This window comes from Trachypithecus francoisi, unplaced genomic scaffold, assembly GCF_009764315.1.
Source record: "Trachypithecus francoisi isolate TF-2019V2 unplaced genomic scaffold, Tfra_2.0 Lachesis_group12, whole genome shotgun sequence".
In the NCBI taxonomy this organism is placed as follows: Eukaryota; Metazoa; Chordata; class Mammalia; order Primates; family Cercopithecidae; genus Trachypithecus; species Trachypithecus francoisi.
In genome coordinates this window covers 114,569,073-114,590,418 of record NW_022681457.1, presented here as the reverse complement: position 1 = coordinate 114,590,418, position 21,346 = coordinate 114,569,073, and the positions used below count along the sequence as shown (strand labels likewise).

The 21,346-nt window shown below is 46.9% G+C and overlaps 1 protein-coding gene across 3 annotated transcripts in view; it reads left to right on the top strand.

Moving 5' to 3' along the window:
• NMNAT1 (nicotinamide nucleotide adenylyltransferase 1) overlaps positions 1-21,346 on the top strand; it is a 42,940-nt gene that overhangs the window by 112 nt on the left and 21,482 nt on the right. Inside the window, exons 1-2 of one of the 3 annotated variants that reach the window (XM_033228442.1) lie at positions 2-389; positions 4,738-5,003. The exons of 1 other annotated variant lie outside the window; for it this stretch is intronic. The gene's annotated coding sequence lies outside the window, so the exon portion shown is untranslated. Of the gene's footprint in view, position 1; positions 390-4,737; positions 5,004-21,346 lie in introns of those variants that run through there. One more of the 3 variants, XM_033228441.1, reaches the window with a different exon arrangement.

Here is a 21,346-nt window from a genome sequence, read left to right as displayed (position 1 = left end):
CCTGAGAAGCTGGTCCCTTTTTGTCCTAGATATAGATAAGTCCAAGATGGTGGAGTCTTTAGGGTCGAATATGATCCGAGGCAAGCTCATATTCAGGTTTGGGGCAAGAAGCATTAATTGACCCTTAATTTTTTCGGTGGAACGGAAAACTTCGGTAAAATAGCTTCTGACCTTCGGAACAGATGTATTCACCTTGGAGAGGAAAAATCTCTTTCTAGAAGAGTCTTGAGGTCTAGCACCTTTAGGCTTAACGGGGGACGGCTGGGCATCAGAGGAAGAAATCATTCCGAATGACTTCCCTTTCTTCCTAAATCCTTCTTTCCAAATCTGTAAAAGACTACAGCTGCTTTGCTGGAGGTGGTTTGACACTCATGCTCCTTGAGAAGGAGGTAATGAACTGTTGGGCAGCTCTTAAAAAGTTACCCTTGGCCAGGCGCGGTGTCTCACGCCTGTAATCCCAGCACTTTGGGAGGCCGAAGCAGGCGGATCACGAGGTCAGGACTTCGAGGCCAGTCTGGCCAACACAGTGAAACCCCGTCTCTACTGAAAATACAAAAAATCAGCCATACGCGGTAGCGGGAGCCTGTAATCCCAGCTACTGCGGAGGCTGAGGCAGGAGAATGGCTTCAACCCTGGAGGCGGAGGTTGCAGTGAGCCGAGATCGCGCTGTTGCACTCCAGCAGGGGTGACAGTGTGAGACTCCGTCTCAAAAAAAACATAAATAAAAAGGTTACCCTTGGCTGTCGCAGTGGCTCACACCTGTAAACCCAGCATTTTGAGAGGCCGAGGTGAGAGGATCATTTGAGCCCAGCCTGGGCAACATAGTGAGACCCCCATAACAAAAAAATCAAAAATAAAGTTACCCAGAAACTAGTTGGAACCATTTAATGATGTTCTCAGTCCATCTTCCTGAAGTAGTCCACAGAACAACGTCAGTGTTCATGGTAGAATTGTTTGATAGGGGCAGTATTTTTTTTTTGAGATGGAGTCTGGCTCTGTCGCCCAGGCTGGAGTGCAGTGGCCGGATCTCAGCTCACTGCAAGCTCAGCCTCCCAGGTTTTCGCCATTCTCCTGCCTCAGCCTCCCGAGTAGCTGGGACTACTGGCGCCCGCCACCTCGCCCGGCTAGTTTTTTATGTTTTTTAGTAGAGACGGGGTTTCACCGTGTTAGCCAGGATGGTCCCAATCTCCTGACCTCGTGATCCGCCCGTCTCGGCCTCCCAAAGTGCTGGGATTACAGGCTTGAGCCACCACGCCTGCCCTTTTTTTTTCTTTTTTTTTTTTTTTTTAATAACAATGTCTTGTTAAAAAACAAGAGCTGTGTTGCCCAGGCTGAAGTGCAGTGGTGTGATCATAGCTCACTGCAGCCTTGAACTCCTGGGCTCAAGCGATCCTCCGGCCTTGGCCCTTCAAACTGTTGTGGTGATTGGCACAAGCCACCGCCAGGCCTGGTCTTTGAAGTTAGTTATATTTCAGCTACCCAGGATAAACTTCTAACTTTGATTGCCACAGAGCTTTACCAGAACTAATTGTTTCTCTTAGTTCTGTCTGATTGTGGAATCTCTTTATTACCATCAATTGTTTTGCAGACTTGTAATTTGAATATGAAACCATATTTCTAGCCCACCTTAGAGAAGACTGTTGACACACTAGTTGGAATGGTTGCAATAGCCTCTACCTTGCAAGACACTTCAGATTCAAAGAATTTTCTTTGTAAAAGTTGGCCATGCACGGTGGCTCATGCCTATAATCCCAGCACTTTGGGAGGCTGAGGCAGGCAGATCACTTAAGGTCAGGAATTCAAGACCAGCCCGGCCAACATGGTGAAACCCCATCTATATTAAAAATACAAAAATTAACCAGGCATGGTGGTGCATGCCTGTAATCCCAGCTACTCAGGAGGCTGAGGCATGAGAATCGCTTGAACTCAGGAGGTGAAGGTTGCAGTGAGGCAAGATTGCGACACTGCACTGCAACCTGGGTGACAGAGCAACTCCGTCTTAAAAAAAACAAAACAAGGCCAGGCGCGGTGGCTCACACCTGTAATCCCAGCACTTTGGGAGTCCAAGGTGGGTGGATCACGAGGTCAGGAGATCGAGACCATCCTGGTGAACACGGTGAGACCCTGTCTCTACTGAAAATACAAAAAAATTGGCTGGGCGTGGTGGCAGGCGCCTGTAGTCCCAGCTTCTAGGGAGGCTGAGGCAGGAGAATGGCGTTAACCCAGGAGGCAGCGGAGCTTGCAGTGAGTGGAGATTGCACCACTGCACTCCAGCCTGGGCGACAGAGCGAGACTCCATCTCAAAAAACAAAAAACAAAAAAAAAAAACAAAAGAAAAAAATAAAAGTACCTATTAATGCAATTATCTTTCAATTTTGATTCATAAATATGTGTGGAAGTGTCAGTGTTTTTGGTAAAATGGAATTCACAGTGACAGACTCAGTGCTGTACAAAACAAAACTGGAAAATATACTTTAAAAAAATTATTTGAGCTGGGTGTGGTGGCTCACACCTGTAATCCCAGGACTTTGGGAAGCCGAGGTGGGCAGATCATGAGGTCAGGAGTTTGACACCAGCCTGGCCAGCATAGTGAAACCCTGTCTCTACTAAAAATAGAAAAAATTAGCCGTGCATGGTGGCGTGTACCTGTAGTCCCAGCTACTCGGGAGGCTGAGGCAGAAGAATTGCTTGAACCCGGCAGGTGGAGGTTGCAGTGAGCCGAGATCATGCCATTGCACTTCAGCCTGGGCGACAGGGCGAGACTACGTCTCAAAACAAACAAACAAAAATCATTTGAAAAATTTGCTGAATAAACACTTGTTCACAGTGTACTTTCCCTGGTTATTTTTGTTTTTGTTTTTGATACAGTCTTGTCCTGTCACCTAGACTGGAGTACAGTAACATGATCACGGCTCACTGCAGTCTAATCTCTCAGGCTCAAGTGATCCTTGCACCTAAGCCTCCCTAGTAGCTGGGACTTCAGGTGCATGCCACCACATCCGGCTAGATTTTGTATTTTTTGTAGAGATGAGGTTTTGTCATGTTGCCCGGGCTGGTTTCAAACTCCTGGGCTCCAGTAATCCTCCCACCTTGGCCCCCCAAAGTGCTGGAATTACAGGCATGAGCCACCCTACCCAGCCTTCCCCTAATGATAATCCAATATTCTGTTCTGGCATTTGTGTAGTTTTAGCAATGGAGGTATTTGCCTGTTCTTCTCTGTGACTTAGTCATTCAGCAGTTCTATGCTAAGGGTTTTTTTTTTTTTTTTTTTTTTCCTTTTTGTGGAGAACGGGCTCTCGCTGTATTACCCAGGCAGGTCTCGAACTCCTGGGCTCAAGCTATCCTCCCGCCTCTGCCTCCCTGAGAGCTGGGATTACAGGCATGAGCCACCGCGCCCGGCAATGCTAAGGGTTTTTTAATGTACCTTTAGGTTCTTGTTTAGAGTTAATGGATAATGAAAACATATTTCTGATGCATAAGAGAAATTCGCCGGGCGCGGTGGCTCAAGCCTGTAATCCCAGCACTTTGGGAGGCCGAGACGGGCGGATCACGAGGTCAGGAGATCGAGACCATCCTGGCTAACACTGTGAAACCCCGTCTCTACTAAAAAATACAAAAAACTAGCCGGGCGAGGTGGCGGGCGCCTGTAGTCCCAGCTACTCGGAGGCTGAGGCAGGAGAATGGCGTGAACCCGGGAGGCGGAGCTTGCAGTGAGCTGAGATCCAGCCACTGCACTCCAGCCTGGGCGACAGAGCGAGACTCCGTCTCAAAAAAAAAAAAAAAGAGAAATTCATTCTGAAACAAAAATAGAATATAAGCCTTCAGACAGAAGGCAGAGAAGAAACTGGAGAAAGAGAAATAATATGTTAGGCAGGAAACCATGGGAGACAGCATGGGGGAAAGTAATGTCCAGACTGGGAGTCACTGGGAAACCAGATAAATGCTCCCTGGCAGCTGGAGGAGTTGAGGACACTTCAGCCTGGACTTGGGATGGAAGCCCAGAGCACGCAAGTTGCTCCAACTAGGTAGGGAAAATGCCGGGGTAGATGAAACTTGAGTGGCCAAAAAGAAGTACCAGGAGCCAAAGACTCCCTTAACACTTGGGCCTCTTTTAAATGTCTGCCTTAAATAGCTCATACCATTGTAAGTCTTGCATAATGGGTAAGAACATGAACTTTTAGAATCAAAGACGTCACTCTAGGTGTGGTTGTATTTGGAGTAAGGAAGTAATTAAGGTTAAATGAGGTCATAAGTGTGGGGCCCTGATCCGATAGGACTAGTGTCCTTATCAGAAGAGTGAGTGGAGAGTTTGCCCCTTATCCTTACATACTGAAGAAAGATTATGTGAGGACATAGCAAGAAGGCAGCCATGTACAAGACAGGAACAGAGCTGTCACCACAGACCAAATTGGCCAAAACCTTGATCTTGGGCTTCTAGCCTCCAGAACAGTGAAAAAGTCAATTTCTGTTGTTGAAGTCACCCAGTCTGTGGTATTTTAGTATGACAGCCTAAGCAGACAAATACACCATCTATATGCAGATATATCCACATCTCTAGGCTGTTGTGTGTCTGCACCTCTCCCCTGAACTTGGCTTTGTTCTCCATTTGCCTACTTAGTGTTACCACTTGGATATCTAATAGATGTCTCAAACTTCACTTCTCTGTAAACTGAACTCCTGATAGTCCCCTCAAGCCTACTCCATGGACATCTTTCTCTTCTCTTTTTTTGGAGACAGGGTCTTGCTGTGTCGCCCAGGCCGGAGTGCAATGGCGTGATCAGGTGATCCTCCCACCTCAGCCTCCCAAGCAGGATGTGAGGGCAATCTGGCTGTGACGTCTCTCACCCCATTGATCACCAGGGTTAATCCGGCTGATCTGGCTGGCTAGGCCGGTGTCTCCTTCCTTCCTCCCTCACTGCTCCATGTATGTCCCTCTGGAAGCTGCACACTCAGTCGAAGAGAACGACCATCGGCAATAGAGGAGGACTGGTCTTCAGTTAAGGGTATGTAAGTAGTTGCGTTCCCCTGCTAGAACCTCCAAACAAGCTCTCAAGGTCCCAAGTAGCTAGGATTACAGGCACACGCCATCATGCTTCGCTATGATTCTCTTCTCAGTTAAAAGTAGTGCTGTTCTTTTAGCTGCTTAGGCCAAAGACTTCTTTTTTTTTTTTTGAGACAGAGTCTGGCTCTGCCGCCCAGGCTGGAGTGCAGTGGCCGGATCTCAGCTCACTGCAAGCTCCGCCTCCCGGGTTCACGCCATTCTCCTGCCTCAGCCTCCCGAGTAGCTGGGACTACAGGTGCCCGCCACCTCGCCCGGCTAATTTTTTTTGTATTTTTTAGTAGAGACGGGGTTTCACCGTGTTAGCCAGGATGGTCTCGATCTCCTGACCTCGTGATCCGCCCGTCTCGGCCTCCCAAAGTGCTGGGATTACAGGCTTGAGCCACCGCGCCCGGCCAGGCCAAAAACTTCTAGAGTCATCCTTGACTCTTCTTTCTTTCACTGCCCACATCCCATCCATTGCAAATCACATTGGCTGTATGTTCCAGACACACCCAGAATCGAATGACATCTTACCACGTTGCTGCCACCATCAGGGCAGGGTCAGCATCACCTGTCACCTGGATTATTGCAGTAGCCTCCCATCTTGTGTCTTCACTTGCACCCTTGCCTCTCCCTACGTTCTGTTTTCAACTTCAACTGCCAGAGAGATCCTTAAAAAATATGTCAGATCATGTCACTCCTCTGCTCAAAGCCCTGCAGTGTCTTCCTCTTACCTCTCTGTGTCTGCTATTCCTTCTCCCTTAGTTATTCTGTTCCAGCCATGCTGGGCTTCATCTCTTCCTGCAGCATGACAGGCACGCATCTGCCTTGGGACTCTTGCACTATTACCTTTGCTTAGAACATTTTCGCCAGGTGCAGTGGCTCACGCCTGGATTCCCAGTACTTTGGGAGGCCGAGGTGGGCAGATCACTTGGGGTTTGGAGTTTGAGACCATCCTGGCCAACATGGCGAAACCCTGTCTGTACTAAAAATACAAAAATTAGCTGGGTATGGTGGCACGTGCCTGTGATTCCAGCTACTCAGGAGGCTGAGAGGGGAGAATTGCTTGAATCCGGGAGGTAGAGGTTGCAGTGAGCCGCGATAGCGCCACTGCACTCCAGCCTGGGTGACAGAGTGAGACACTGTCTAAAAAATATGTCAGATCAGGGCCAGGTGCGGTGGTTCACACCTGTAATCACAGCACTTTGGGAGACCGAGGTGGGCGGATCATGAGGTCAGGAGATCGAGACAATCCTGGCTAACACGGTGAAACCCCGTCTCTACTAAAACTACAAAAAATTAGCCGGGCATGATGGTAGGCGCCTGTAGTCCCAGCTGCTTCGGGAGGCTAAGGCAGGAGAATGGCGTGAACCCGAGAGGCGGAGTTTGCAGTGAGCCAAGATTGCGCCACTGCACTCCAGCCTGGGTGACAGAGCGAGACTCCGTCTCAAAAAAAAAAATCAGATCATGTCACTCCTCTGCTCAAAGCCCTGTAGTCGTTGATGAGGTCTAGGGGAATGTGTTGTTTCTAAATAATTTCTGTTAATCATGGTAATATAATTACTTCAGAGGAATTTCATTCTTATTGTGTGATTGCTCGCGTTTCTAATTCCTACCTTAGTGCCGTGTCTGGGATGTGGAAGGTGCTCAGAAAATGTTGGTGGTTTCAAAGGATAGTGGGTATATATTAGGTAACCTCCTGTCTAGAAGAAAACAGATGAACAGTCATTTCCATTTGTTCAGGTGCTGTGCCTGTCAGAGATGCTTTGGTAGATTTTGTACTGAATATGTTCTTCTTGCCCATTGGTTCTGTTCTTTTGCTCAAGAAATGGAGTTGTCGGCCAGGCGAGCTGGCTCATGCCCGTAATCCCAACACTTTGGGAGGTCAAGGCGAGCGGATTGCTTGAGCCCAGGAGTTCGAAACCAGTGTGGGCAATATAGTGAAACCTTATCTCTACAAAAAAATACAAAAGAGTAGCCAGGTCTGGTGGGGCATACCTGTAGACCCAGCTACTTGGGGTGGGGGCTGAGGCGGGAGGATTGCTTGAGCCCAGGAGGTGGAGGTTGCAGTGATTATGCCATTGCATTCCAGCCTGGGTGATAGAGCGAGACCCTGTCTCAAAATAAAGTTGTATCCAGTCCTTAATGACACTGAGACCATTTGTAAGTAACTAGTCTCTACCAAAAATACTTCAGAATTTTTTTTTTTCTTTTTGAGACAGAGTTTTACTCTCGTTGCCCAGGCTGAAGTGCAATGGCCGCATCTCAGCTCACTGCAACCTCCGCCTCCTGGGTTCATGTGATTCTCCTGCCTCAGCCTCCTAAGTAGCTGGGATTACAGGCACCCGTCACCAGCCTGGCTAATTTTTTTGTATTTTTAGTAGAGACGGGGTTTCACCATGTTGGCCACGCTGGTCTTGAACTCCTGACCTCAGGTGATTCACCTGCCTGACCTCCCAAAATGCTGGGATTACAGGCGTCAACCACTGTGCCTGGCCCAGAATTGTTAAATATACACAGAAGTAAAAAGACAAAACACGGCTGGCCATGGTGGCTCAGGCCTGTAATCCCAGCACTTTGGGAGGCTGAGGCAGGTGGATCACCTGACATCAGGTGTTTGAGACCAGCCTGGCCAACATGGTGAAACCCAGTCTCGACTAAAAATACAAAAATTAGCCGGGCATGGTGGCGGACACCTGTAATCCCAGCTACACGGGAGGCTGAGGCAGAATTGCTTGAACCCGGGAGGCAAAGGTTGCAGTGAACCGAGATCACACCACTGCACTCCAGCCTGGGCGACAGACCAAGACTCTGTTTCATAAAAGAAAAAAAAAAGACAAAACACAGTGCAGGTCACGTTAGCTATTTTCTCTGGAAAACAGTTAGCTGTCATGATGCAGGTTGTTATAATCCATAAGGGGGAGGTTGTGATTATTTTTACTCTAAAATCTTCCACTGCCTTTTTTTTTTTTTTTTTTTTTGAGATGGACTCTCACTCTGTCACCCAGGCTGGGGTGCAGTGGCGCAATCTTTGCTCACTGCAACCTCCACCTCCTGGGTTCAAGCGATTCTCCTGTCTCAGCCTCCGGAGTAGCTGGGATTACAGGTACACACCAAGATGCCTAGCTAATTTTTGTGTGTGTGTGTGTGTGTATATATATATATGTATGTGTGTATATATGTATATGCGTGTGTGTGTATATGTGTGTGTGTGTGTGTATATATATATATTTTTTTCTTTTAAGTGGAGACGGGGTTTCACCATGTTGGCAAGGCTAGTCTCAAACTCCTGACCTCGGCTGGGCGTGGTGGCTCAAGCCTGTAATCCCAGCACTTTGGGAGGCCAAGACAGGTGGATCACAAGGTCAGGAGATCGAGACCATCCTGGCTAACACGGTGAAACCCCGTCTCTACTAAAAAAAATACAAAAAACTAGCCGGGCGAGGTGGCAGGCGCCTGTAGTCCCAGCTACTCAGGAGGCTGAGGCAGGAGAATGGTGTAAACCCGGGAGGCGGAGCTTGCAGTGAGCTGAGATCCGGCCACTGCACTCCAGTCTGGGCGACAGAGCGAGACTCTGCCTCAAAAAAAAAAAGGATAGATTCGCTAAAATATTCTTAAACTTCTCCACATTTCAGAATGTTGAGAATAGAGACCAACTCTGTGTCCCTTTTTTTTGGAGATAGGGCCTTCCTCTGTCACCCAGGCTGGAGTGCAATGACATGACTCACTGTAACCTCCATTTCCCGGGCTTTAGTGACCCTCTAACTTCAGCCTCCCAAGTAGCTGGGACTACAGGTGCATGACACCATGCCCAGCTAACTTTTTCTGTTTTTTGTAGAGATAATGTCTCACCATGTTGCCCAGGTAGGTCTTGAACTCCTGACTTCATGCAATCCTCCCACCTCAGCCTCAAAGTGGTGGGGTTACAGGCATGAGACACAGGACCCAGCCCTATATCACTTTTTGACTTCAAGTTGCCATTGTCCTTGTTTTTCTATCCAGAATCATCTCTTGATCAGTAACTATTTATTGAATGAAAAACCTGATACTTTAATATTATAACTCTAAATAATTTTATAGCAGAAGGAATTTGGGCCGGGCAAGGTAGCTCATGCCTCTAGTTCCAGCACTTTGGGAGGCTGAGGTGGGCGGATCATGAGGTCAGGAGATCGAGACCATCTTGGCTAACATGGTGGCACCCCCATCTCTACTAAAAATACAAAAATTAGGTTGGTGTGGTGGCGTGTGCCTGTAATCCCAGCTACTCAGGAGGCTGAGGCACAAGAATCGCTTGAACCCTGGAGGTAGAGGTTGCAGTAAGCCAAGATCATGCCACTGCACTCCTGCCTGGCGACAGAGCAAGATTCCATCTCAAAAAAAATAAAGGAATTTGTATTTAACTTAATTTGGTTACGTACTCAAATTATAGGAGAACTAAAAGAGAGGCCAGGCACAGTGGCTCACATCTGTAATCCCAGCACTTTGGGAGGCCGAGGCAGGCAGATCACCTCAGGTCAGGACTTTGAGACCAACCTGACCAACATGGTGAAACCGCATCTCTAGGCTGGGCGCGGTGGCTCACGCCTATAATCCCGGCACTTTGGGAGGCTGAGGCAGGTAGATCGCCAGAGGTCAGGAGTGGACACCATGTTGGACAACGTGGTGAAACCCCATCTCTACTAAAAATACAAAGTATTAGCTAGGTGTGGTGGCACATGCTTGTAATCCCAGCTACTCAGGAAGCTAAGGCACAAGAATCGCTTGAACCTGGGAGGTGGAGGTTGTAGTGAGCTGAGCTTGGGGGACAAGAGCGAGACCTCATCTCAAAAAAAAAAAAAAGAAAAGAAAAGAAAAAGAAACCCCATCTCTACTAAAAATACAAAATACAAAATTAGCTGGGTGTGGTGGCGCATGCCTGTAATCCCAGCTACTTGGGAGGCTGAGGCAGGAGAATCATTTGAACCCGGGAGGCAGAGGGTGCAGTGAGCCGAGATTGTACCATTGCACTCCAGCCTAGGCAACAAGAGTGAAACTCCGCCTCAAAAAAAACAAAAAGAACAACTAAAAGAGGTACTTAGGAAGTTTTTGAAGATTCCCTTCACCTGAATTTTAGATGTGAGTTGTTTTTTAAATTTTAGTCCGTGAATTCCTGAAGAGCAGAGAGCTTTGTCCTACCAATTTTTGTTCTAGCAGTGTCTGGCTACTGTTTGTAGTAGATACTTAATAAATGCTTGACAGATAACTGCACCCTTACCAATTGTGAAGAAGGTAAAGATGATGTTACCAACTAGGTTGTACAGGAGAGGTTGGCTGCAATATCGGGAGGATCTGGGCCTAAAAGTCAATACATGAGGTGATACATTAATTTATTACTTATTACAGGAAATCTGTGGTATAAGCATAACACAAGAAGGCACTAATCCTTGAACTCTAATTCTTACTCTGGCACTGGGTTCTTCTTGGCTGTAGTTAACTCACTTCTCTTGAGAACCTTGGTTCCTTTACTGTGACTGTAAATGAATGCTACAAAATAGTCCATAAATAATAGTAAGAGTTATTAATGTCATCATTGGTAAATAAATAATGTTTACCATGTTTCTTTCTTTTTTTGTTTTGTTTTGAGACAGAATTTTACTCTGTCACCAAGGCTGGAGTGCAGTGCTGCAATCTCTGCTGACTTCTTGTGCCTCTGCCTTACCAGTAGCTGGGATTACAGGCACATGCCACCACGCCTGGCTAACTTTTGTATTTTTAGTAGAGATGAGGTTTCATCATGTTGGCCATGCTGATCTCGAACCCCTGACCTCAAGTGATTGGTTTACCTTTTTTTTTTCTTTTTTGAGACAGAGTCTTGTTCTGTCACTCGAACTGGAGTGCAGTTGCACGACCTCAGCTCACTTCAACCTCCACCTCCTGGGTTCAAGCGATTCTCATGCCTCAGCTTCCTTAGTAGCTGGGATTACAGGCGTGTGCCACCATACCTGGCTAATATTTTGTATTTTTAGTAAAGATGGGGTTTCACCATGCTGTCCAAGCTGGTCTCGAACTCCTGACCTCAGGTGATCCGCCCTCCTTGGCCTCCCAAAGTGCTCGGACTACAGGCATGAACCACTGATCCTGGCCTTGTTTACCTTTTTGTTTTTTTTTTTTTTGAGACAGAGTCTCACTCTGTCACTCGGGCTGGAATGTAATGGTGTGACATGGCTTACTGCAACATCCGCCTTCCAGGTTCAAGCGATTCTCCTGCCTCAGCCTCCTGAGTATCTAGGATTACAGGTACATGCCACCACACCTGGATAATTTTTGTATTTTTAGTTGAGACGTGATTTCACCATGTTGGTCAGGCTGGTCTCGAACTCCTGACCTTGTGATCCACCCGCCTCGGCCTCCCAAAGTGCTAGGATTACAGGCGTGAGCCACTGCGCCCGGCTTTCTTCTTTTTTTTTTCTTTTTCTTCTTCTTCTTTTTTTTTTTTTTTTGAGACGGAGTCTCGCTCTGTCACCCAGGCTGGAGTGCAGTGGCGTGAACTCGGCTCACTGTAACCTCCACCTCCTGGGTTCAAGCAGTTCTCCTGCCTGAGCCTCCTGAGTAGCTGGGATAACAGGCATGCGCCACCATGCGAGACAGGGCTTCACCATGTTGGCCAGGCTGGTCTCAAACTACTGACCTCGTGATCCACCTGCCTCGGCTTCCCAAAGTGCTGGGATTACTGGTGTGAGCCACTGCACCCGGCCCTTGTTTACCATTTTTAAAAATTCATGTTAATTTGCGATTTTGGTGAAAAACTATTTCATGGGAATTCTGACCCGTAGTAAGAAAAAATGACTTACTTTACACGGACTTCCTGTAATAGAAGCTGGTGAGTTTGAATTTGGCTAATTACAAGGAGTGTTGCAGCTTCATGTCCCTCCCCCTCACTTAAGTAGATTCTCAGTTTTCAGATTTTTTTAGAATTAGTTATTAATTGACTGTTTCCACTAAGAATAATTTCCAAGACAGAATCTGAAAGAACATATTAAGTAATAATCAGGTTGGGCGTGCCTGTCACCCTCAGCCCTGCAGACATTAGCTAACGCTAGACTGTTGGGACTGGTCTCCAGGGAATCCGTAAGTTGAGACATTGGTCCCCTCATTGTCTCCTATTTAATGGCTTTCTATACCAGAAGAAGTAAGTGTGGATTAAAAGTTAAACTCAGTTTACCCACAGCTGTCTTCACTGTATTGAGATTTTTGGCTTTTCAAAGAAGTGAAGTAGGTGATTGCCCTTGATAATAGGGGCAGAAAAAATGAGGCAGGCTGTGATTAAACACATAGCAGAAATCCCAGAGAGCACCCAAGCCGTGTCCACAGGTGAGAAATGCGTGTTGAGATGCCAAGTATAAGAACCTACCTTAGCAGAACATAGAACTGGAGAGCCAGGGTGGTAATTCCAACCAAGGACGCTGTCACCGGGCTGCGTGGGACACAGTGAGTTACATTTTACATTACTTGTTGAGTGATGAAATAGCTTCCAGAAACCAAATTCAGATTCTGTTTGGTGATAATGTTACATTTTAACTACAGAGATAAAGTTTTAAACATAATGAAGATGAATTGAGATCCATTGCATTCTAATAAAATTCTAATAATACTTCAATAAGAATATTAATAATAGTTACTACTCATTGATCTCCTATTATGTAGCAGGCTTTGTTGATACTGATGTTTTGTTTTGTCTTGTTTTGTTTTGTTTTTTTGAGATGGAGTCTTGCTCTGTCACCCAGGCTGGAATACAATGGTGTGATCTTGGCTCATGGCAACCTCTGCCTCCCGAGTTCAAGCAATTCTCCTGCCTCAGCCTCCTGAGTATCTGGGACCACAGAAGCACACCACCACACCCGACTAATTTTTGTATTTTTAGTAGAGATGGGGCATCAGTCTCCCAAAGTACTGGGATTACAGGCGTGAGCCACTGCTCCCAGCTGTTGATACTGATCTTTAGGGAATCTTTAGAACCTTGGTTCCTTTATCATGACTGTAAATTAATGTAAAACAACCTGCAAGTAATACTAAGTTATCAATATTCATAATTCATAGACAAATGTGTCAAACATTTTATATGCATTACCTAATTTAATATACACAAAATCCTATGACATAGGACTATGGTTTTCCTTTTTTTTTTTTTTTTTTTTTGAGACGGAGTCTCGCTGTGTCGCCCAAGCTGAAGTGCAGTGGCACGATCTCGGCTCACTGCAAGCTCCGCCTCCCGGGTTCACGCCATTCTTCTGCCTCAGCCTCTGAGTAGCTGGGACTACAGGCGCCCGCCACCATGCCCGGCTAGTTTTTTGTATTTTTAGTAGAGACGGGGTTTCACCATGTTAGCCAGGATGGTCTTGATCTCCTGACCTCGTGATCCACCAGCCTCGGCCTCCCAAAGTGTTGGGATTACAGGCTTGAGCCACCGCGCCCGGCCGGTTTTCAATTTTTTAAATGGGGAAACAGACTGTTAACTGACAGAGTTAATCTACCTACCACAATGTGTACAACCAGGTGAAAATTGTTACTGCTCAAAACATTTTTGAAATTCTTTTGAGATTACACGTACGTAGTTTCCATGGCATATAAGAAAATATTGGTCAGGCACAGTGGCTTAAGCCTGTAATCCCAGCACTTTGGGAGACCAAGGCAGGTGGATCACCTGAGGTCGGGAGTTTGAGACCAGCCTGGCCAACATGGTAAAACCCCCATCTCTACTAAAAATACAAAAATTAGCTGGGCGTGGTGGCGGGTTTTTGTAGTCCCAGCTACTCAGGAGGCTGAGGCAGAAGAATCGCTTGAACCTGGGAGGCGGAGGTTGCAATGAGTTGAGATCATGCCATTGCACTCCAGCCTGGGGACAAGAGCAAAACTTCATCTCAAAAAAAAAAAAAAAAGGCTGGGTACAGTGACTCACGCCGGTAATCCCAGCACTTTGGGAGGCCAAAGTAGGCAGATCATGAGGTCAGGAGTTCGAGACCAGCCTGACCAACATGATGAAACCCCGTCTCTACTAAAATTACAAAAATTAGCCAGGCATGGTGGTGCACACCTGTAATCCCAGCTACTCAGGAGACTGAGGCAGGAGAATGGCTTGAACCTGGGAGGTGGAGGTTACAGTGAGCCTAGATCACATGTTGCCGCACTCCAGCTTGTGGGACAGTGAGACTCCGTACCCCAACCCCCCAAAAAAAAGAAAAAAAATCTTCCCATTAACTAATCATTCTAACTCCCTTCTTCACTGTAAACTATTAAATTCACATTGATTATTTTATTAATTGGGTTTAGCACTGAATAACTTCAGGGCATTCACAGAAATCAAATATACCCTCCAAAGACAGATTTATCTCCAATGAAGGTACTCAAAAGAATATGCCATTTCAAAATATACCCCCAAGAATATTTAATGGCAGCACTGTTGGAACAAGAACATAGCTACATGCTTGAAGTTACTGTTTTTGAAAGGAATAGCATCCTTTTAGAGATGTAAATCCTGAGAGGTAGTGAGGTCAGCCACATTTAACTCTTAGCCAACACAGGTTTAATACTGAGCATCCTGAAATATGTGACAAGGAGAGCCAAACAGAATTACTATTGTTTTTGAAAAGTTGATTTTTTAAAAAACTGACTTTTTAGCCAGGAATAATGGCATGTACTTGTAGTACTAGCTACTTGGCAGGCTGAGGTGGGAGGATCTCTTGAGCCTGGGATTTCAAGGCTGGGGTGAGCAATGATTGTGCCACTGTACTGCAGCCTAGACAACAGAGCGGTACCCTATCTCTTTTTTTTTTTTTTTTTTTTTTTTTGAGGTGGAGTCTCGCTCTGTCGCCCGGACTGGAGTGCAGTGGCCAGATCTCAGCTCACTGCAAGCTCCGCCTCCTGGGTTTACGCCATTCTCCTGCCTCAGCCTCCCGAGTAGCTGGGACTACAGGCGCCCGCCACCTCGCCCAGCTAGTTTTTGTATTTTTAGTAGAGACGGGGTTTCACCGTGTTAGCCAGGATGGTCTCGATCTCCTGACCTCGTGATCCGCCCGTCTCGGCCTCCCAAAGTGCTGGGATTACAGGCTTGAGCCACCGCGCCCGGCCCAAGTACCCTATCTCTTAAAAAAAAAAAAGAAAACCTGGCTTAATGTTATGTTAATACTTACACCTCAGTGTTTTTAAAATGTAAAGATCAGTGATTTTGTCCAGGTGTGCTGGCTCATGCTTCTAATCCCAGCACTGTGGGAGACCAGGGTGGGAGGATCACTTGAGGCCAGGAGTTCAACACCCGCCTGGGCAACACAGCGAGACCCCATCTCTACCAAAAAAAAAAAAATAATAATAATAATAATAAAGTTCAGTAACTACCCAGGCCAAAGCACAGTGGCTCAATCTCAGCCTCCCGAGTAGCTGGGACTACAGCCACATGCCACTGTACCCAGCCAAAGATGAGCGATTTTAAAATTAAAAGTAAATGTTAAGCCTCAAGACTGCCACAGAAAGAAATGAACTCCGTATTGTCACGGTGAGCTGGGAAGGGACACTTACAGCCTGAGCTGGTGAGTTCTCGGCAGCCAACAGTGCAAGCGATGGGCTATGTGGGCCAAACAAAAGTGAATCATGGTGACACTGGGCCCAGAGCACCCGGAGCAAGACAAGGAGGACCCAGGGCAGTCCTGTGAGAGTTTCCAAACTATTGCACCCATTCATCAACCAGTCACAACCCCCCTATGCGCATGTGCCCTGCAAGGATGTGAAGGAAGTACTCTTCAGGAAAGGGACAGATCCTAGTTCTTTAAAACCCACCTTTGGCAGCAATAGGAGCTCACTGTAACCTTAACTCTTCTGTGGGTCTGAAGGTTTAGAGTCTTGTCTGAGCTCAAGTTGGCTGTGTTAACAGTTAATGGAACTGAGCTGGATATTTGAGACTGGTTATAGATGTAACAAGGGAGAAAGACAGCTTCCTTTATGCTGAGAGATCAGCTTCCCCAGCCCCTCTGCATCCCTTGGGCATCACATGGAAACCTGAGCTCATCCCCAAGGATATGGCTAAAACTCTTTGTTCCTTCCTTCCCTGAAGTCTGTTTCAGAACTGCAGCAGCTCCCTTGAGGATCCACACCTCTTGAACTCAGCCTTACCCTTCTTCCATCTCTCTCTTGGGAATTAGTACCTGAAACCTGAGATTGCCAGGGATGTCTGACACCAGCTGTCTGTTAGACGCCAGCTGAACCCAGCCCCTCCACCAGTCTTTGAGAGCATGCTCAGTGGCTGGTGGATGCTCTGATTTCTCTGTAGGCCTCAGGGTACTATGGGCGTGTCACATTCATCACCCCAACCCATAATACCACAGGTAGTTTTTATGGAAATTGGCGGCCTGGGGTAGGGATAAAAGGTATGGGTCCAAGCCCCAAGTGAATCCTGGTATCATACTTGGGATGATAACTGAAAGATAAGACATTTAAATCATTCTAAGTGATGAACTCGTTTTTTTCTAATGCCCTACTGACCACTACTGAACCTTCTTCTTTATTCCCTAAGAACAGTTAGCAGTGTCCCTGTGATCCCACCACTCTGCCTTCTTTCGAGAAGGCCCCAGTATAATTCTTTTTTTTTTTTTTTGAGACAGAGTTTTGTTCTTGTTGCCCAGGCTGGAGTGCAATGGCGTGATCTCGGCTCACCGCAACCTCCACCTCCTGGGTTCAAGCGATTCTCCTGCCTCAGCCTCCCAAGTAGCTGGGATTATAGGCGTGCGCCACCATGCCTGGCTAATTTTGTATTTTTAATAGAGACAGGGTTTCTCCATGTTGGTCAGGCTGGTCTTGAACTCCCAACCTCAGGTGATCCACCCACCTCGCCCTCCCAAAATGCTGGGATTACAGGCGTGAGCCACCGCGCCTGGACCCCAAGTATATTTCTTACTTCCATTTCCACTGACTATTGGTGGCTGCCTCTCCTATCTTGTTTCACCCCGTCCAATGAATTGTATATCATCACTATCATCAGTAATACCACCTTCCTCAAAAATAACAGCTACCATTCATTTTAACACTGTGCCAGGCAATATGGTAAGCCCCTTGCTATGTGTTATCCCCAGAATTAATCCTCAAAGTAACTGAGATTGGCCTTCTCGTTATCTCTATTTTATCCATGAAGAACCTAAAGACGGAGGTAAGAGATCAAATCAAGATCACACAACCAAATAAGGGTTATTTTTATTTATTTATTTATTTATTTATTTATTTATTTATTTTGAGACGGAGTCTCACTCTGTCACCCAGGCTGGAGTGCAGTGGCGCAATCTTGGCTCACTGCAAGCTCCGCCTCCCAGATTCACGCCATTCTCCTGCCTCAGCCTCCCGAGTAGCTGGGACTACAGGCGCCCGCCACCACGCCCGGCTAATTTTTTTGTATTTTCAGTAGAGACGGGGTTTCACTGTGTTAGCCAGGATGGTCTCAATCTCCTGACCTCGTGATCCACCTGCCTCGGCCTCCAAAGTGCTGGGATTACAGGCGTGAGCCACTGTGCCCGGCCCAAATAAGGGTTTTTAACACCCATGTCATATTATTTTGAGACCCCTGTTGTCACTCCTTTCCTCAGAAACCTTCAAAGCTTCCCATTGTCCAAGGGGTTAAAGTTGATATTTTTCAACCCCTTACCTATGATAGGGCTCAGTTCCAACCTACCCTGTTCCAGTTTATCTCCCACTTTTCTTCTTGGGGAGAGAGCTTAAGAGTCCGGAAACCTAAATTCTCACCCTGATGTGCCATTCACTAGCTTTGTCCACTGAGAGCATAAAATCTGAACAAAAGCAAGTTGGTCAGCCTAGCAGTTATGTCTGACTACTATTAGGCTACAAATGAACAGTCTTGACACAGATGTTTTGAGTATTGCCAAGTCTTAGACGTACACAGTGAGGCATTGCATAGCCTTAATTTCCAGATTCGTTTTTAACCCACTATTTCTTTTTTTCCTTTTTCCAAGATGGAATCTTGCTGTGTCCCTCAGGTTGGAGTGCAGTGGTGCGATCTAGGCTCACGGCAACCTCCACCTCCCAGGTTCAAACGATTCTCCTGCCTCAGCCTCCTGAGTACCTGGGATTATAGGCGCACGCCACCACACCCAGCTAATTTTTGTATTTTTTAGTAAAGACGGGATTTCACTATGTTGGCCAGACTGGTCTCCAGCTTCTGACCTTGTCATCCACCCACCCCGGCCCCCCAAAGTGCTGGGATTACAGGTGTGAGCTGTCTGGTCCCCATTATTTCTTTTTTGAGATGTTTGTAATAGTGAAAAATTAGAAAAACCTAAATATCCAAAGGTCGAAGATTAACTGGAAAAACTAAATAACTATAGATTATAATTTGGAACATGCTAAATGCTTTTGGCTGAATTTTTTTGTGAGAAACAATGTGTATGAATTTTTTTTTTTTTGAGACGGAGTCTTGCTCTGTCACCCAGGCTGGAGTGCAGTGGCACGATCTTGGCTCACTGCAAGCTCTGCCTCCCGGGTTCACGCCATTCTCCTGCCTCAGCCTCCCAAGTAGCTGGGACTACAGGTACCTGCCACCACGCCCCACTAATTTTTTGTACTTTTAGATAGAGACGGGGTTTCACCGTGTTAACCAGGATGGTCTCGATCTCCTAACCTCGTGATCGGCCTGCCTCGGCCTCCAAAGTGCTGGGATTACACATGAGCCACCACGCCCAGCCTTTTTTTTTTTTTTTTTTTTTTGAGACAGAGTCTCAACCTATCACGCAGGCTAGAGTGCTGAGGCGTGATCTCGGCTCACTGCAACCTCCACCTCCTGGATTCAAGCAATTCTCTATGCCTCAGCCTCCCAAGTAGCTGGGATAACAGGCGCCAGCCACCACACCTGGCTGATTTTTATACTTTTAGTAGGGATGGGATCTCACCATGTTGGCCAGGCTGGTCTCAAACTCCTGGCCTCAAGTGATCCACCTACCTAGGCCTCCCAAAGTGCAGGGATTACAGGTGTGAGCTACCACACCTGGCCAAAAGTATTTTTATAAAACCAGGCGTGGTGGTTCACACCTGTAATACCAGCACTTTGAGAAGCAGAGGTGGGAGGATCACTTGAGCCCTGGGTCTTGAACTCCTGGGCTCAAGCAATCCTCCCACCTCCACTTCCCAAAGTGGGAAGCAAAGCCTGCGCAACAAAATGAGACTCCTTCTCTACCCAAAAATAGAAAGATTAGCTGGGTGTGGTGATGTGTGCCTGAAGTCTCAGCTACACGAGAAGCTGAGAAAGGAGGATCCTTTAGCCCAGGAGATCGTGATTGCAGTTAGCCATGTTCAAGCGAAACCTCCCAGCTTTCCCAGCCTGGGTGACAGAACAAGACCCTATCTCAAAATTTTTAAAAACTAAAAAGTAGCATATAACTGCTGATGTGTTTGTTGTCATTTGCTTTATTTCTATGTTAATTTTAAAAATGCTTCAAGCAGCCGTGTGCAGTGGCTCATGCCTGTAATTCCAGCACTTTGGGAGGCCGAGGCAGGTGGATCACGAGATCAAGAGATCAAGACCATCCTGGGCTAACATGGTGAAACCCCATTTCTACTAAAAATAGAAAAAAGAAAAAAAAAAAAAAAAAAAGAAAAAATTGGCCAGGCGTGGTGACACGCACCTGTAGTCCCAGCTACTCGGAAGGCTGAGGCAGGAGAATCACTTGAGCTGGGGAGGTGGTTGCAGTGAGCTGAGATTGTTCCACTGTACTCCAGCCTGGGTGACAAAGTGAGACTCTGTCTCAAAAAAAAAAAAAAGCTTCAAACTCTACAAAAAATTCCCCAAAAGTTTTGAAAATACTTTGAGCAAGATTACGTTCCTGGAATTATAGTTATAAGATCTCAGAGCCGGGCACGGTGGCTCATGCCTGTAATTCCAGCACTTTGGGAGGCCAAGGCAGGCGGATCACGAGGTCAAGAGATCAAGACCATCCTGGCAAACATGGTGAAACCCTGTCTTTACTAAAACTGCAAACATTAGCTGGGCGTGGTGGCGGGCACCTGTAGTCCCAGCTATTCAGGAGGCTGAGGCAAGAGAATCGCTTGAACACAGGAGGCAGAGGTTGCAGTGAGCTGAGATTGTACCACTGCACTCCAGCTTGGCGACAAAGTGAGACTCCATCTCAAAAAAAAAAAAAAAGATCTCAGAATGATTATTTTTAAGACATACTTTGGATATATAAGACTATTTATTACTTTTTTATATTTATATTATTGTTATTCTGAGACAGAATCTCACTCTGTCACCCAGGCTGCAGTGCAGTGGTGCAGTCTCGGCTCACTGCAACCCTTGCCTGCCAGGTTCAAGTGATTCTCCTGCCTCAGTCTCCCGAGTACCTGGGATTACATGTGTGCGCCACCACACTGCTAAGTTTTCTGTTTTTGGTAGAGATGGGGTTTCACCATGTTGGCCAAGCTGGTCTTGAACTCCTGGCCTCAAGTGATCTCCCTGCCTTGACGTCTCAAAGTGCTGGGATTACAGGTGTGAGCAACCATGCCTGGCCAAGAATATTTATTTTGAAGGCCAAGCACAGTGGCTCATGCCTGTAATCCCAGCCCTTGGGGAGGCCGAGGCAGGAAGCCAGGAATCCGAGACCCACGTCGACAACAGTGAGACCCAGCACTTTGAGACGTGAGCCACGGTGGCATGTGCCTGTGGTCCCAGCTACTTTGAGGCTGAGGTGGGAAGATCACTTGAGCCCAGGAGGCAGAGGCTGCAGTGACCTATGATCATGCCACTGGACTCCAGCCTGGGGAACATACCAAGATCCTCTCTCAAAAAAAAAATTTCTTTATAAGTATTTGGCTGGGCACGGTGGCTCATGCCTGTAATCCCAGCACTTGGGAGGCTGAAGCAGTCAGATCACTTGAGGTTAGAAGTTCAAGACCAGCCTGGCCAACATGGCGAAGCCCCGTCTCTACCAAAAATATGAAAATTGGCCCGGTATAATGGGCCATGCCTGTAGTCCCAGCTACTTTGGAGGCTGAGGCAGGAGAATCGCTTTAACCCGGGAGGCAGAGGCTATAGTGAGCTGAGATCGTGCCACCACACTCCACCCTGGGTAACAGAGGGAGACTCCATCTCAAAACAGAAAGAAATTATTTATAAATATTTATTACTGGCCGGGCGCGGTGGCTCAAGCCTGTAATCCCAGCACTTTGGGAGGCCGAGACGGGCGGATCATGAGGTCAGGAGATCGAGACCATCCTGGCTAATACAGTGAAACCCCGTCTCTACTAAAAATACAAAAAATAGCCGGGCGAGGTGGCGGGCGCCTG